General features: G+C 39.7%; 1 non-coding gene across 1 annotated transcript; it reads left to right on the forward strand.

The window, feature by feature from the left end:
* Window positions 1–573: 573 nt before the first annotated feature.
* Window positions 574–645, forward strand: TRNAC-GCA (transfer RNA cysteine (anticodon GCA)). Its single transcript has one exon. It is a non-coding gene; the product is annotated as a tRNA-Cys (tRNA).
* Window positions 646–17,582: the final 16,937 nt, after the last annotated feature.

Below are 17,582 nucleotides of genomic sequence, written 5' to 3' on the forward strand. Positions count from 1 at the left end.
GTTATTAATATAGAACCACTATTTCTTATTGCTGATTGACTGGTATATATTGGGTTTCTCTTTAATAAGCAGAGAAACTAACAATAAGTCCAGCTGAATGTGAATATAAACTATGGGGTTTCTGGTTTCAGAGGTGTAACTAGAAGAATAATGAACAAGGCTTTTATGGAAGAAAATTGCTGGACGTTAAGCATTGCCATTATGGGTTGGTTTATCTTTATTACTCTGAGTTTACAGAATATTACACAAATTACACAGTTTACAACAAATCTTTTCTGACAGTCTTATAATATGTCTTTTCTGTACTTTAGCTCAAGCAGGAAAAGTAAACAAAATAAAATTCCCACTTTAAAATATTCAGGATTAGACCAGGAAAGCAAGCCAAAACTAGCGCAAACAAATAAACAACAGCCTCTAAATGTAAGGTACTTTTCTGCTTAAAAGCATATAAAGCCTCCATTGACAAGTATCCTTTTCCCCACCATCTATATCCTGTCTTTCATCTGAGCCTCCATCTTCACAAGATTTGCACAAAGCATTTGTAAAGCAGTATAAAAATTCACTTAGCCTGCTTCCCTGGTAGCTCAGAGGTTAAAGCGTCTGCCTGCAATGCGGGAGACCCAGGTTCGATCCCTGGGTTGGGAAGATTCCCCTGGAGAAGGAAATGGCAACCCACTCCACTATTCTTGCCTGGAGAATCCCATGGACAGAGGAGCCTGGTGGGCTATAGTCCATGGGTCACAAAGAGTCGGACATGACTGAGCGACTTCACTTTTAGCCTGCCTGCATCATTTAAAGAGAAAGCTTTTGTTATTATCTCATATTTGATAATTCATGTATTAGAAACAGAGCAAGTCCTTTGGGGCAGGCTGTTTGGGTTCATGATTGGTGCGAGTGGCTAAAATGAAGTTTGAGAAGACTTGCCTTTAAAGGAACACGGCAAATAAAACCAGACACAGTGAAGGACCCCATGGACCAGGACAATTTAAATCATGAAGGTGATATAGTTGCAATTAGTTATTTTTAAAGGGGTCTTTAACTGAAGGCAATACTGTGTTAATGTTGGGGGGAGGAGAAAGCATGACTACTCTGTGCCCCTTAGGGCACAAAGTTTCCTTAACTTGTAAAACATAAGAACTACCTGACTCACATGTTAACAGATTGCCAGAACCATCCCCCGCTGGAGATTCTGAATCAGATCTGAAGTGGATTCTGAAAACTGCATATTTAACAAGACTCTCTGGGATTTGATATGACTGAGCAAGAGGAGGAATTACCCTTGCTTCTTCTCTAGCCCAACATAGTATTCCTAAGAAACTTCCTTTTTTGCTGGACAGCACTCTAAAAATAACAGTTTACAGAAAAATAAGACTTAAGGAAGGCCATGCAAAACCTGTGTGATGTTGTATCCAGGGCACTAACAAAAAAAGGTAACAATCCTAATTAAACAAAGAAAAAACTACAACACTAAAGAAAAACTACAGTAAATACAAGATTCTCTCATTTTAAAAATGTAAGAGCTAGCTTAATGAAAAGTATGTAAAGAAGGATTAGACTGTCAAATCATGGCCATGAGGATGAAAACTAGAACACAGTATTAGAGGACCAAGCAACTTGTACTTTGAAGAAAGAGCATGTGGTGAAACAAGTTCTAGAGGAAGCCCAAGAGGGAAAGGGGTCCAACACACCGCATTACACTCTTCTGTTGCTCGCTGCCTCTCCGTGTGCTAGAATAACCTGCATCATCTCTTGAGTCTCCGGCATTAGCTGTGCATTCTTTACCATTAGCGCCACCTGGGAAGCTCATATTTAACAATACCGTCTTCAACTCTCTACGCTTCTATTCAAGGGCTGAGAAAGCCCACACACTATCTGCAAGGGAGGCTGGGAAATCTGACATCTGGCATCTCTTTCAGCTTCTATAGTTGAGGGTGGAGAGGATAGAAAGAGGATTCAGATGCTGAAAGGAAAAATAGAAAGCCATATCCTTTGAAGATATTAACTTTATAGCAGTAAAAATTGCAATTTTATCAGATAACTTGGCCATTAAGTTATCATACAGCTAAATACTCAAAGGATTTATATACCAGCACGGTTTTGAAAGGATGATTTAGTGACTTGGGAAATTCTTATCTCTATTTCCTGTTATTATATCTCTATTTACTGTATATTTACAAAGAGTTTCCCAGGTGGCTCAAGTAGTAAAGAATCTGTCTGCCAATACAGGAGATACAGGTTCACTCCCTGGGTCAGGAAGATCTCCTAGAGAAGGAAATGGCAACCCACTCCGATATTCTTGCCTGGAAAATTTCATGGAGAGAGGAGCCTAGGGGGCTACAGTCCATGCTACTCTCGCAGAGTAGGACATGACTGAGCAACTGAGCATGCACATATTTACAAATAAAAAAGACTAGAAGGATACACAGTAAATTGTGTTATCTGTATTTACTCTAGCTTATGAAATTATAGGTAATTTTTATTTTCCAAATAATTCTTAATGATTGAAAATCAATAAATGCATTTTTTAAGTGGAATTTGTCTGAACCTCCAACAAACAATATCTAACAGAGGCTAGGTTGTAAAACAAAGCTTAAAAAAAAGAATGAAATAATCATAAACATAATCTTGTCAGTATTTTTTAATAAAATAGTAACAAATACATGCATAATTAAATTATTATGTTTCTTTCATTGCATATACTGTAAATGATCATTGCCATTGATCATTCTTGATAAATTCACCTCTTATCAATTGCTCTCAAAGATAAGGACATCTTAGGGCCTGATTTTTTAAACTTAGAGTTGCCAACTATTTAAAGATCGCAACAAGTACTTTCATCTTATCCTGCACAGCCATCTGAGGCTTAGTGTAAAGGCTTAGCTGAGATTTTTAAGGCCTGGCTGGGAATTACTCAGTTCCTACTTCCCAGCGATGACTGTCATGATAAGAAGTGTCATTTGAACACTTCTTTTGCATGATCTACTGCACTAGATACTTTATAAATGTTGTTTGTTAATCCTCACAATTCAATAAGCAAGGAACAATGTCTCCATTTTGCTAAGCATAAACTTCAAAGTGAAGCCGCTCAGTCGTGTCCGACTCTTTGCAACCCCATGGACTATAGCCTATGTCCTCTGTCCATGGATTTTTTCCAGGCAAGAATACTGGAGTGGGTTGCCATTTCCTTCTCCAATAAACCTCAAAGAGGTAAATAATTTGTTCAAAGTCTCACAACCATAAAGTTGTAGAATCCAAATGCAAACCATGTGAGTTTGAAGTTTAGCAGGGCCAGGCCGACATGAGGCATTAAATGCTGGAAAGTCAAGTCAAATCAGGTAAAGGTTCAAATGTAGAGGGGACCAAGTACAAACACCAAATTGTACAATCAGAGTAGATGGTGATTTCAGAGCCTAGAAGGAACATGGGATGAAAAGAGGAGGAGAGCAAGGCAGGTCAGAAACGAGCAATAAGAATTCCTTGGCCATTGCATGGACACTCAGAACTGGCCGCTGTCTTTGCAAGCTGATAAGGAGACGGTGTGAAGTGGAGGGGAGAGAAGGCTGGCTGCAGGCCAGACAGGGTCAGAGAGTAGATCACGGTCTCTACTAAAATGGGCATTTTTCACAGTCCAGTTCCAGTCTGTGAAGGAATGTTAATTGGTTGTGAAGACCCCAGGGACGTAGGCTGAGCCATAGGAAGGAAGATGTACATATCCTGAAGCTAACCCCCTGGGTCTGAATCTCTATTTTATTACCAATTGAATGTGCGTTCATGGTTGGGTTTCTTGTGTTCAGTTTCTTTGTCTCTAATAAAGAAGGTTAGTACTTTACAGAGTTATTGAGAGTATTTAATGACAATACACCTAAAGCAGTGCTTGGAACTCTGCACAGTGCAAACTCAGTATGTAGTCTGTACTACTGGATTTTAAGCATGACTTTATAGTCTAAAAGAGACCAGCCACACACACAGAGGGAATTAGGGAGAGAGGATATTGTCTATAAAGCTCAAAAAGTCACCAAGGGGCTAAATTCCCTCAACACCAGGTGTGGACACAACAAACTATGTTGGGATCTCACTCGCCAAATCCCCTGCCAGCCATGCTCTCATGGGCTCAGGGACTTGGCAGGAAGGGCCCCACAGGTGGCAAACCTTAGGACTCTTCACTGGGCAGACCAGAGATGGACAGCCTCCAAACAACTGAGTCATGCTGATTGGTTTAAGGCAAGATTCCAGGCATGTTATTCCCGTGGTTGTTATCATTCAGAAGAGGGAGAAGAGGAAAGAGACCAGCCTACACTCACCATCATACATTCATAACAGACTAAGAACTTATTTCTTTGGCTTACCAGCTCCTAAATTTATGTATTAGCTTCAAATATTTGAAATACCATTGTGTGCATGTATAAAGATTACATTTGTTCATAGGACCCTAAGATCCAAGGAATCAAAGCTACTGAAAAATAGATCTCAGTTCATAAAAAAGACTTTTCTATCAGTCTGAACAAGAGGCTGCAAACTGCCTACCAATTTATCTGTGTGCAGTCTTCTGTTTGGTTCACAAATAGACATACTACATACACTGCGTATGCTGAACATTCACAATTTGTGCGGTTGTGCAAAGTGGCCCAGAAACTTTCACATTAGCATCCAGATTTCTGTCTTCTCTTAAGAAATCCCACGACTTGTGTAAGACCTGCATTCCTGCAGCGTAACAAGAAACCAGCACCGAGTAGAAGTTTCTTCTGTGGCCAGGGGTCTGCATTCCAGGAGGCCACTGTCCCCACCTGACTCAGACACTACTTTATACCACCTGTCTGAAAAGCATTTAAGATCTCAGATAACCTTCTTGACAAAGGCAAAGAAAGTTCCTCTTCATCATTGATAAGATTCCCCTCGTTGATAAGATTCTCTGATTCTCTAATTTTCTGAGTCTAAAAGTCACTCAACAATCTCCACGTGTTGTTGCTAGTCACTTAGTTATACCACTATCAGGCCCTGTGTGTCCTTTTCAATTAGAATCTAGCGCCACTCTGCTTTAAACATAAGTCCTATTTGGTAGCTCTTTGACCAGCAGCTGCAATGCTTCTGTCTCTCAAATTTCAAAGCAACTTTAAGAATAAGGACTGGAAATTTAAGTGCTTCAAAAGAACTCTTTCATTCTTTCCTGCAACCAATAAATGCATGCTGAAGAGTCAATTACCATAACAGCGATCTATTTTTAAATGACTTCTGTCCCATGACTTCAATACATGCTGCGATTAAATATATTGAATTCCTTAATATTCTGCTACATCAAGACCTCCTCCTAGAACTCTGCAGACTTGATTGATTTATACTCTTCAGAAAGAAAAAAAAAAATCACAAAAGGAATGGAATATAATTATAGTGTTAAGGCAGATATGCTGTTTTCATAAATGAGAAAAAAATAGATTCACAGTAGCGTAGTTCAAAATAAAATGGTGATTAAAAACAAAAATACAAAACCTAGGCAGGGTCTGTGGGTATTAGGTAAAGAAAATAAAGCTGTTTTAGCAAAAGCTAAAACTTTTGGCTAGCAGTTAGATGTAGTAACATGTGGGAGGTTATTTCTAAATATAATGTAAATTGATCCTCTTGGTTACTAGGTATCAAGCAGTCTTACTGTCCTTAAAACTCAGAAACAGGAAAATCCTCAGGGAAATTCTCAGAAGAAATAAGATATTACTTAGCTTTTACAAATGTGTCTGCTAAACATTAGCAAGTAAAATACTCATTTCTGTGATTAATATACAATAGGAAAATATAAAATAAAATATGACTTGATGGAAAGCAAGCTACCTTGCTTTTTAACAAGTGAAAAATCCACTGCTAAAATGTTCTGTTGCTTAAAAATGTTCAGAAGCACTTAACACTGAAAGTAACCTATTTTATTTGTTTCTGTATAATATCATATATGAAATGAATCACCAGTCCAGGTTTGATGCATGATACTGGATGCTTGGGGTTGGTGCTCTGGGATGACCAGGAGAGGTGGTACGGGGAGGGAGGAGGGAGGGAGGTTCAGGATGGGGAACACATGTATACCTGTGGTGGATTCATGTTGAAGTATGGCAAAACCAATACAATATTGTAAAGTAATTAGCCTCCAATTAAAATAAATAAATTTATATTATATAAAAAATTTATAATATTATTTAATTATAATATAATAAATTTATATTATATAAAATTTTTTTCATCAGCTGAATCTTAAAAAAATAAATAAAAATAAAAAATATATTTGATTTCTACTGAAAACTTTTAGAAAACTAAAATATTTTGAGAGATTTATGGGGTTTCCTGATTGAAGACCTCTAAACACCTGTTCCTGAAATTTTTCTAGCTACATTTTAAAAAAGTAAATTCTGAAAAAGTATCTGATCCAAATATTTTTAGTTCAAAGACATTGTAGACATGGTTAATCCTCTATGAGTTTATATTATTTTGAATAAAATCAAGTTCAGTCAGAATGGCCATCATTAAAAAGTTTACAACAAGGATGTGGCTAAAAAGGAATCCCCCTAAACTGTTAAGAGGAATGTAAATTGGCGCAGCCACTATGGAGAACAGCACAGAGGTTCCTTAAAAAACTAGCCTTACCAAATAATCTGAGCTTCCCTGTTGGCTCAGTGATAAATAATCCAACTGCAGTGCAGGAGATGTGAGTTCGATCCCTTGGTCAGGAAGACCCCTGGCGGAAATGGTGACCCAATCCAATGTTCTCGCTTGGTAAGTCCTGTGGATGGAGAAGCCTGGAGGGCTACAGTCCATAAGTGGCATAGAGATAAGACTTAGAGACTAAATAATGACAACACAACCATATGAACCAGTGGGATCCAGAGATCCCACTCCTGGGAATACAATCAGAGAAAACTGTAATTCCAAAAGATACACACACCCTGAATTTCATAGCAATACTATTGAGAGTAGCCAAGACATGGAATCTAAGTGTCCATTAATAGATGAATGGATAAAGAAAATATAGTCTATATACACAGTGGAATATTAAATATTACTCGGCCATTTAAAAGAATGAAATATTGCCATCTGCAGCAATGTGAGTGGACCTGGAGATTATCATACTGAGTGAAGTCAGTCATACAAAGACAAATATCATATAATATTGCTAATATGTATAATCTAAAAAATTACATAAATGAACTTATTTATAAAGCAGAAATGGACCCACAAACATAGAAAACAAACTCATGGCTACTGAAGGTGAAAGAGGAAAAGGGATAAATTAGGAGTTTAGGAATAATATATATACACAGCTGTATATAAAATAGATAACCAACAAAGACCTACTATAAAGCACAGGGAATGATATTCAGTATCTTGTAATGACCTATAATTGAATCTAAAAAAACAATAGCTGAATCACTTTGCTGTACGCTTGAAACTAACACAACATTGTAAATTACGAATAACTATATTTCAATAAAAATTAAAAACAATTAAAAATTTTTCAAATCAAGCTTATTTCAGAATCCAGGCAACCTGGATCCTTGCCTCTATTTTCTTTTCAACGTAGACCGTCTGTCTTGGGTGGCAGGTTCAAGCCTAAGGAGGATAACATAGAGTTGTTCTAATTATGGACAGCTGAGTGAAAATTCACAAGGACTGAAATGAGTAGAACCATTACAGGCAGAATGACAGTTGGTGGAGAATTGCAGTAATGGGAGGAATGTGGGTATTTGGAGGAAATCAGTTTTCTGTGCCTCGAATGTAGGTTACAGTAGAATAATATGGTGCTAGTAAAAGCATGCCTTTGAAACCATTTGGGTCTCAGTTTAAATCCTGATTCAGGTATTAGTAAAATCTTCTTTCAGTTGAAAAAAATAATCCACGCAGCAGTAGGCAATAGATCTGGCTTAACAAGAATTTGTATGAAAATATCATACAAAAGAATCACACCTATTCTATGCTCTATATTCTGGGGGAAACATTGGCAATCAGTAGAGAACAATTAAGAGAAGAGGTTGTTTGATTTGAATGAAGCACTTTCTTTGAATATTTGAAGGACTTTCCTATAAAAAGTAAAAATTACGAGCAAGACATTAAGTGAAAAACTATAAAGTTTTGGCCCACAGCTTCCAAATGAAGAGATAAAGCGCAACAAAGCTATGCATGTGAAGATGTTACAAGACAGGTGCAAAAACTTAGCTTGGCACAAAAAACTTAAATGGCATAGTGTTGGTAGGTATCACCTAAATCCAGAACACATTTCCTCCAAACAATTGAAATTAGCTAGAGAAGCTCTTGGAGAAGGCAATGGCAACCCACTCCAGTACTCTTGCCTGGAAAATCCCATGGACGGAGGAGCCTGGTAGGCTGCAGTCCATGGGGTTGCTAAGAGTCGGACATGACTGAGCGACTTCACTTTCACTTTTTACTTTTATGTGTTGGAGAAGGAAATGGCAACCCACTCCAGTGTTCTTGCCTGGAGAATCCCAGGGACAGGGGAGCCTGGCGGGCTGCCGTCTCCGGGGTCGCACAGAGTCAGACACGACTGAAGAGACAGCAGCAGCAGCAGCAGCAACAGAGAAGCTCTGCTGCTAGTAATGGAATTTTTACAGAAGTTGTTTAAGGCATCTTTAACCTGAGTGCAACAAGTGCATGAGCCGTTTATCAGAGGTATCTGCCCATCACATACCAGAACACTTTGCGTGGTGCTAAGGCAATGGCAACCCACTCCAGTACTCTTGCCTGGAAAATCCCATGAACGGAGGAGCCTGGTAGGCTGCAGTCCACAGGGTCACACAGAGTCAGACACGACTGCGTGACTTCACTTTCACTTTTCCTTTCATGCATTGGAGAAGGCAATGGCAACCCACTCCAGTGTTCTTGCCTGGAGAATCCCAGGGACGGAGGAGCCCGATGGGCTGCCGTCTATGGGGTTGCACAGAGTCAGACACGACTGAAGTGACTTAGCAGCAGCAGCAGCAGCAGCACATTAAAAGTAACGTGAGGCAAGTTTGACTGATTGAATGGATGAATGCATAAAATTATATAAAATCAAATAATGGGGACAGGTACAAGGATGATACACACAACAAAAGGTTTATCTATACAGAACACTCCATGCTTAACAGATCTCCATCATGTTTGCCAATTTATAGGGTTTCCTGGTTACTAATAATTACTTAGTATTTATCTACCATTTTCTCTTTGCCTAGTACTGTGCTAAGTATTTCACATGGATTTTCTCAAGTAGTGCTCACAAAATTACTCTGAGACAGTTCAGCATGAAGGCTGACAGTACAAACTCTGAAACCAGGCTACATGGACCTGGTTCCATACATCAGTAGTGTCAGCTTGAGCGAGATACTCAACCTCACCATGCTCAGTTTTCTAACCTATGAAATGAAATAAAAATTGTTTCTATCTCATAGGATAAAGAGTGCTAGAGTCTATCATACAGAGTGAAATAAGTCAGAAAGAGAAGAACAAATATCACCTAGTAATGCAATATTTATGGAACTAGAAAAATGGTACAGATGAACTTATTTTCAGGGCAGAAATAGAGACCCAGAGAATGGACATGTGGCCACAGGGCAGGGAGGGGAAGGTGGGAAAAATTGAGAGGGTAGGATTGACATATATACATTGCTGCTGCTGCTGCTGCTAAGTCACTTCAGTCATGTCTGACTATGTGACCCCACAGACGGCAGCCCACCAGGCTCCCCACCATGTGTAAAATAGATAGCTAGCGGGAACCTGCTGTATAGCACAGAGAGCTCAGCTCAGTGCTCTGTGATGACCTAGAGGGGTGGGATGGTAAGTTTTAGAGGGAAGGGATATATGTATACGTATCGCTGATTCACTTTGTTGTACAGTAGAAACTAACAACAGGTAAAGCAATTATACTCCAATGAAAAAGGTGTTAGCTGTTATAAATATCACTCAGAACTAGAGACATACTGCTGGGGTTCTAACCCTACTTTTGCCTTTAACTATTTAATTATGAACAAATAACTTAATTTCTCAGAGGCATAATTGTGTTATCTTCAAGGCCATTACAGTAATACATCCTGAGGTTATTTATTGATTCCATAAGTTAATACACAAGTGCTTAGAAAAGTGCTTGGTGTACAGACAACAATAAATGTTGTCTATAATAATCCTCATTTTATAGATGAGAAAACTGAAATTCTCACATGCCCTGTGAGTGTGGTCCAGGACTCAAACCCAGATAAACTGACTCCAGTGTCCTAATTCATTTTAAGTGATCTCAAGTGCTAAAGAAATGCCACCAAAAAATAATATTTTAGATAACAACCTAAATATTTTGGATATACAATTGGATGAGACCAATCTGTGTTTTACTCCAAACAATCATTTCACCAATAACCCTTTAATATAGGGATATGTAAAAGTTTTGAAGGCAATATGATGAAATGATCAGGAGTACATCCATTCCTCTGGCAATAATACTTGGCATGAGCACTCTCGGAGAATCTTTAATGTCTGTCTCTCTCCTTCCTCACTGCTTCTTTCCAAGTGCCAACTACTTCAAGTCTGTTTATATCGTCTGATTTCTGATTTTCTTCTTGCCCGGAAAGACCATGGGCTTAGCCAGTGCCAGATACTGCGCATTAGAAAAAGCATGGGTCTTGTATTTAGACAAACATTGGTAAACTAATGTAACAGAGGATCTTTAGTTCAGTTCAGTCGCTCAGTCGTGTCCGACTCTTTGCGACCCCATGAATTGCAGCACGCCAGGCCTCTCTGTCCATCACCATCTCCTGGAGTTCACTCAGACTCACATGCATCGAGTTGGTGATGCCATCCAGCCATCTCATCCTCTGTCATCCCCTTCTCCTCCTGCCCCCAATCCCTCCCAGCATCAGGGTCTTTTCCAATGAGTCAACTCTTTGCATCAGGTGGCCAAAGTACTGGAGTTTCACCTTCAGCATCATTCCTTCCAAAGAAATCCCAGGGCTGATCTCCTTTAGAATGGGCTGGTTGGATCTCCTTGCAGCCCAAGGGACTCCCAAGAGTATTCTCCAACACCACAATTCAAAAGGATCAATTCTTTGGCATTCAGCCTTCTTCACGGTCCAACTCTCGCATCCATACATGACCACTGGAAAAACCATAGCCTTACATTGCGATTATTAAAACAATGTTCTTATCTTCCCCCTCTAGGTCCTTTCAGCTTTTCTTAACGAATTTGAGCCAAGGATTTATTGCTATGGGGAAGGAAGAAGCCTGGAACAAAGACAGTATTGCTCAACTTCGATTCTCGGAGGTGGCTCTTTGAACTGTTTAAGGGAGAAAGTGGACCTGAAAGCCAGGCTGTTAAGACAAAGACAGACAAAGATGTCTGCTTCACAATGCACCACTTTAAGCACATGGAGACACAGGGCTGGTGCACCAGATCCCCAGGATGTGTCATTCAGGAGGTGGGAAGCCCACCTTCCCAACCTGGGTGAAGAAAAGCCACCCAAAGTATATGAGATATGTGTGTCCTGCTCTCCTATCTCAGGGTATTGCATTTAGGGAAATGCCTAAAACACAAGCATCTTATCCTCCTTTACGTAGGGCAGAGAGGGTGGAGGGAGGCGAGGGGCGGTGGCAACCAAGTGAAAGCTGTAGTAGCATCATGTGATTAGGCAGAGAAAATGTCTTAGCTGAGTTCTCCTAAAATAGATGTTCCCACTTGACTCCAACATGGCACACAGAAGGTCAACACATAGTCTGACTTGGCTCAGAGTCAAGAGTCAGTGACAGGGGCAAAGCGTTCCAGAGAATAAATGGATGCCACAGAGATCTAAGGAGCCTCTTGATGAAAGTCAAAGAGGAGAGTGAAAAAGTTGGCTTAAAGCTCAACATTCAGAGAACTAAGATCATGGTATCTGGTCCCATCACTTCATGGCAAATAGATGGGGAAATAGTGGAAACAGTGAGAAATTTTTTTTTTTTTTTTTGGACACCAAAATCACTGCAGATGGCAACTGCAGACATGAAATTAAAAGACACTTGCTCCTTGGAAGAAAAGCTATGACCAACCTAGACAGCATATTAAAAAGCAGAGACATTACTTTGCCAACAAAGGTCCGTCTATTCAAAGCTATGGTTTTTCCAGTAGTCATGTATGGATGTGAGAGTTGGACTATAAAGAAAGCTGAGCGCCAAAAAATTGATGCTTTTGATCTTCGGTGTTGAAGACTCTTGAGAATCCTATGGACTGCAAGGAGATCCAACCAGTCCATCCTAAAGGAAATCAGTCCTGAATATTCATTGGGAGGACTGATGCTGAAGCTGAAACTCTAATACTTTGGTCACCTGATGTGAAGAACTGACTCATTGGAAAAGACCCTGATGCTGGGAAAGATTGAAGGCAGGAGGAGAAGGGGATGACAGAAGATGAGATGGTTGGATGGCATCACTGACTCAATGGTCATGAGTTTGAGTAAACTCTGGGAGTTACTGATGGACAGGGAAGCCTGGCAAGCTGCAGTCCACAGGGTCACAAAGAGTTGGACACACCTGAGTGACTGGACTGAACTGAACTGAACAGAACTGACAGATCTTAAGGCTAATCACCAAACAGCCATTTGGCCCTGATCCTAAATGTGTAGAGAATAGACAATAACCTCAGCCTCTAACAGAGCAAGCAGCAGTTGTAGGTAAACAAGAGGCATTTCCATAGGGACCAGGGGACAGTACACAGTCTTGAAAATACATCTTAGAGACCATCTGTTTCCCCTCACCAGTGGGTGCCCCCTCCAGTGCACCCAGACACCATGTTGGAGAGAAGGAGGTTGAAAAGGAGGAGACCAAAACACTGAGGTTTAGACCAAAAATATTAGGTTGCCTAAAGACTTCAACTGTTAGAGTAGGTTGCCGTTTCCTTCTCCAGGGGGTCTTCCCAACCCAGGGATCAAACCTGTGTCTCCTGCATTGCAGGCAGATAATTTACCCACTGAGCCATCGAGGAAGTCCAAAACTATTGGGTTAGATTTAAATTATTGCATTTATAATAAATTGTTCCACTTTGCAACTTAGTAGATTAGACCCTTGAAAGAAAGAGCAAATAAGTGAGAGAGAACATAAACTCTATATTCTTTTTACATCTGTGTATATAAATTTGTGACTCTTTTCATACTATTAAGACTTTCTTTTTGATAAGGATCAATAGTTTTCAGAAATTTTATCCGCACAAAAGTCAGCCATACCGAAAGAAATTAGCATTTATTATTGGAAACTTTACATGTCATGTAACATAAATGCTGAGGACACTGAGAATCAAAAGTAATGACAAGCATACCTTGAGCTGTTCCAGTCACTATGCTAAATACTATGTATGTATTATCTCAATTAAACTTCATGTAGTAGGCACTAATGTTAGTCTATTTTTACAGATGAAGAAACCAAAATTTTTGAGGTTAAGTAACTTCATCAAGCTGAGGGAATAAAGAATTAGAATCCAAAGCCATTTTACTCCGGAGTCTGAAATCTTAACTGCTCCCTCCTCTTCCTAGAATATAAGAACAGAGCAATCTGTCCCTTATGTTGATACTAGAACTGCTAGGTGGAAGAGAGCTAGAGATAACCTTCTTGTACGTGGAAAGGCATTCCCAGAGATACTCCAGCTGAAGAATAAAAGTGAAAAGGAACGTCAGAGTGATGTGTGATATTTATTTCAGATTTATTCCAAGAGATACATTTTAGCAAGAATAGAATGCTTTTTAAAAAGAGAGAGAGAAAAAAAAAAAAACAGGTAAAGCCTATTTTTTTTAGACTGAAGAAAGTTCACTGTGGATAAGTTAAAAAAATAAAAAGCTTTCCAAAACAAATGAAAAATAGGCAAAAAGAGAAAGGAAAGGAAGAAGGAAAAGAGAGAGGGAAAAAAGGAAGAGCACTTTGCACAGTAAGAGACGTAGGTTTCATATAACAGTCCTACTTACTTTGTAGCAGCACTGGCCATGCTTACAGAATGATTTGATACCAGGATTCTTCTACCTAAAATCAAAAGTGAATGTTCATCTAAATAGACAAATGAAATTTCCTCTATGAAGCATGTACATGAAGAATAGATTTTAAACTATTAAAATTTCTTAATAAAATTGTTTCAGGAGAAATGGGCAAAGGGGGTATAAATTTATCAAATAAAAATTAACAACAAAGTATATCTATATATTTATCACTTCTAAACTTTCTCATTTCTATATAACTTAGTATTTTAAAATATTTGTTGAAGTTTTTCATCATTTTCTAACATAAATTTGAGAACACATTGCTTTTGACTTCTGGAAGTTATTTTTGTACAGTGGGAAATATATTGCTATTTCTTGTAATATGAAAATTCTTGTGAAAACGTATAATCTGTAACATCATTAAATTTCAGGTCCCCCATTTTTTTCACTTAGCGTGTACTTTCACTGCTTCTATACTATGAAAACTATTTTAAAAATCAGTTGAGGATCTAGATGAGTGGTTCTAAAAGTGTGGTACCCAGACCCCTGGAAACCCCTGAGATATTTTCTGCGAGTCTATGAGATCAGAGCTATTTTCATAACAATACTATGGTGCTAATGTCTTTTCCACAGTATCGGCCTTTGTATTGATGGTGAAAAGCGATAAGAGGAGAAACCGCTAGTGCTTAAGCACAGATCAAGGTAATGGCACCGATGAGCTAATAGTGTACTTGAAATAAAAATACCAGTGATGATGATAGTAATGTGAATAGCAGTTTCACTCACTGATGCTCTTCATGAAGCAAAAGAAATGTTAATTGTAAAACATTCAAGCCTTAGCGTCTTCTCTGTTCTGGGATGTGGTTTCCAAGGTCTTCTCTCATCTCCTGGCCCCTCCACAGTCCCCAGCTACTTTGAGTTCCTAGAATACTTTCCTTTCCCTGGAAGGACAGTGACTTCTACACGACCCTCACCCGCTGGCTAACTCTTTTCCATTCTTTGATAGTTTCTGCAGGTGTCACTTCCTCTGAGAAGTCCTCCTTGATTATCCCTTCTTCTGCCCAACCTCCCATTATTGTTGTTCAGTGGCTGAGTCAGGACCAACTCTTTGTGACCACCTGGATTGCAGCACACTGGGCTTCCCTGTATTTCTCTGTCTCCTGGAGTTTGCTCAGGCGCATGTCTCTTGAGTTGCTGATGCCATCCAGCCATCTCATCCCCTGCTGTTCTCGTCTTTTGCCTTCAGTCTTTCCCAGCATCAGGCATTAGCCCTTGAGGCAACTGTCCCCCTGCCCCCATCCTCCAATCCCCCAGTTCCTTGGGGGCAGGGCCTGTGTTTTATTTCCTCTTGCATCTCCAGTTACAGGCCAGGCCCTGGAAAATGGGTGCCCAGCCAGTGCCTGCTGAGTGGAGCCACCCTCGGTCCCTTCTGCTCTTGCCTATGTTTCCCAGGGCAGGCCTTCCCTCCTCATGAACCAAAGGTGAGACTCATAAGAAATCATTAAGTCAGGAGACAAGAACTGGAAAATGATCGGGTTTATGGAAAGGGATTTGTGTTGAGAAGTGGTCCCCAAACTTGATGACACACAGATATCACCTAAAATGCAGATTCCCAAGCCCAGACCTCAGGTCCTGCAGGGCTCTGCATTTTTACTGAGTACCCTTGGACATTCTGATGCAGGAGGGTTCTGAGAAACACCCAGCTGGGAATCTTGGGGAGAGGTTGGGGATTCCAGACCACTTACCTTTGATTCTCTTCCACAAGAGGTACGCAATCAGCACCACAATTAAGATCTTGAGAAGAGCGCTGGACAGTGTCACCCTGATCACAGCTTCATTGCTCAGGAGCCAAGCCTCTGAACTCCTTACCTCCTCTGGGACCCAGAGCTTAGCTGCAGTGGTGGCCATGTTGATGGCTGCAGTGGTGGTGAGGTCCAAGATGGTTGTCTTGCTGGCTGGGAAGACTAGAGAAATAAGCTAAGTCTCTGCCAAGTGACTGGAAACATCTGGGTGAAGCTGTTACATCTTGTTTCCTAGTTTGGGAGAATGTAGGAAGTGGGGAGCAGGTCTCTGCAGCTCTCTCACAGGGAGGAGAGTAACAAGGGGAGAGGCTAGAAGCTCTGATTCATCAGCTGTCCATTTAAATCCTGACTGTGTCCCCAGTCAGTGCTGTGACCTCAGAACCTCATTTCATCATCTACAATTAGGAAGAAGTAAATTACTGAAATAAAAAAAATCTAAAAAATACTTCAAGCCCTAAGTTACACCGCTTTAATATTCTGTGTGCAGAAATGGGACACACGATTAAAGCACTTGTTTTTGTTGATATATGTGACATGTATCAGTTTTAGGAGTACAGCATAATGAGCCAATATTTTTTATAAATTGCTAAATGGGCACCACAGTTAGTCTTTACATCCATCATCACATAGAATTACTAATTTTTTTCTTATGATGAGCACTTTTAAGATTGACTATCTTACCAACTTTTAAAGCACTCTGCTGCATACCATGTTGATCTCAAGGAAAAGCACTTGGGCTATTGTTTGAGCTGTAACCTGAAATGGCTAGTCTTTTCACAGAAAATTATTTTTACTTGAAAGATGAGCTGACAATACTGATTGTGATTATTCAGACTTTGGTGTTGGCAGATATTTTCTCAAAAAAGAACAATGTTACCTTGTTACTTTATGGGAAACAACTAATTGAATCTGTTGCCAATGCTTGATTTTAAGCTTTCAACAAAAATTAGCAGTTTGAAAAACTCAGACCCAACACTGAGGTTAACAGTTTCAAAATACTGCAAGGCTTATGAAGAAGGATTCCCTGATAGCTCAGTTGGTAAAGAATCTGCCTGCAATGGCAGCAGACCCTGGTTTGATTCCTGGGTTGGGAAGATCCCCTGGAGAAGGGAAAGGCTACCCACTCCAGTATCCTGGCCTGGAGAATTCCATACACTGTATAGTCCATGGGATCACGATGAGTTGGACACAACTGAACAACTTTCACTTTCACTTCATTTTCACTTTCTATGGGATCTGTGGTGATATTAATGAATGTGATTTCATCATACAGAATGGTAAATAAAAAGTGTTAGTATTTGGAAAATATGCATAGCTCAGTGAACCAATATTTTCCAAGTAACCAATGCATGATGTTATAAAACCAAACACAGTTAAAAGATTCAGTCCCATTGCAAGACAGACAAAAGGATTCAAACACAACAGCACACAAAAGTTTCACTGATACAGCTTCAGCTTTAAGAACTACTGATTGCCTAGTTGTGGTGTAATATCAAAAAAGATTGCTCATAATGACCTTTTTAAGGCTTAAAGCTCAACATTCAGAAAACGAAGATCATGGCATCTGGTCCCATCAGTCCATGGGAAATAGATGGGGAAACAGTGGAAACAGTGTCAGACTTTATTTTGGGGGGCTCCAAAATCACTGCAGATGGTGACTGCAGCCATGAAATTAAAAGACACTTACTCCTTGGAAGAAAAGTTATGACCAACCTAGATAGCATATTGAAAAGCAGAGACATTACTTTGCCAACAAAGGTCCATCTAGTCAAGCCTATGGTTTTCCCAGTGGTCATGTATGGATGTGAGATTTGGACTGTGAAGAATGCTGAGCACC

Source organism: Capricornis sumatraensis, chromosome 7 (assembly GCF_032405125.1).
Source record: "Capricornis sumatraensis isolate serow.1 chromosome 7, serow.2, whole genome shotgun sequence".
Taxonomy (NCBI): domain Eukaryota; kingdom Metazoa; phylum Chordata; class Mammalia; order Artiodactyla; family Bovidae; genus Capricornis; species Capricornis sumatraensis.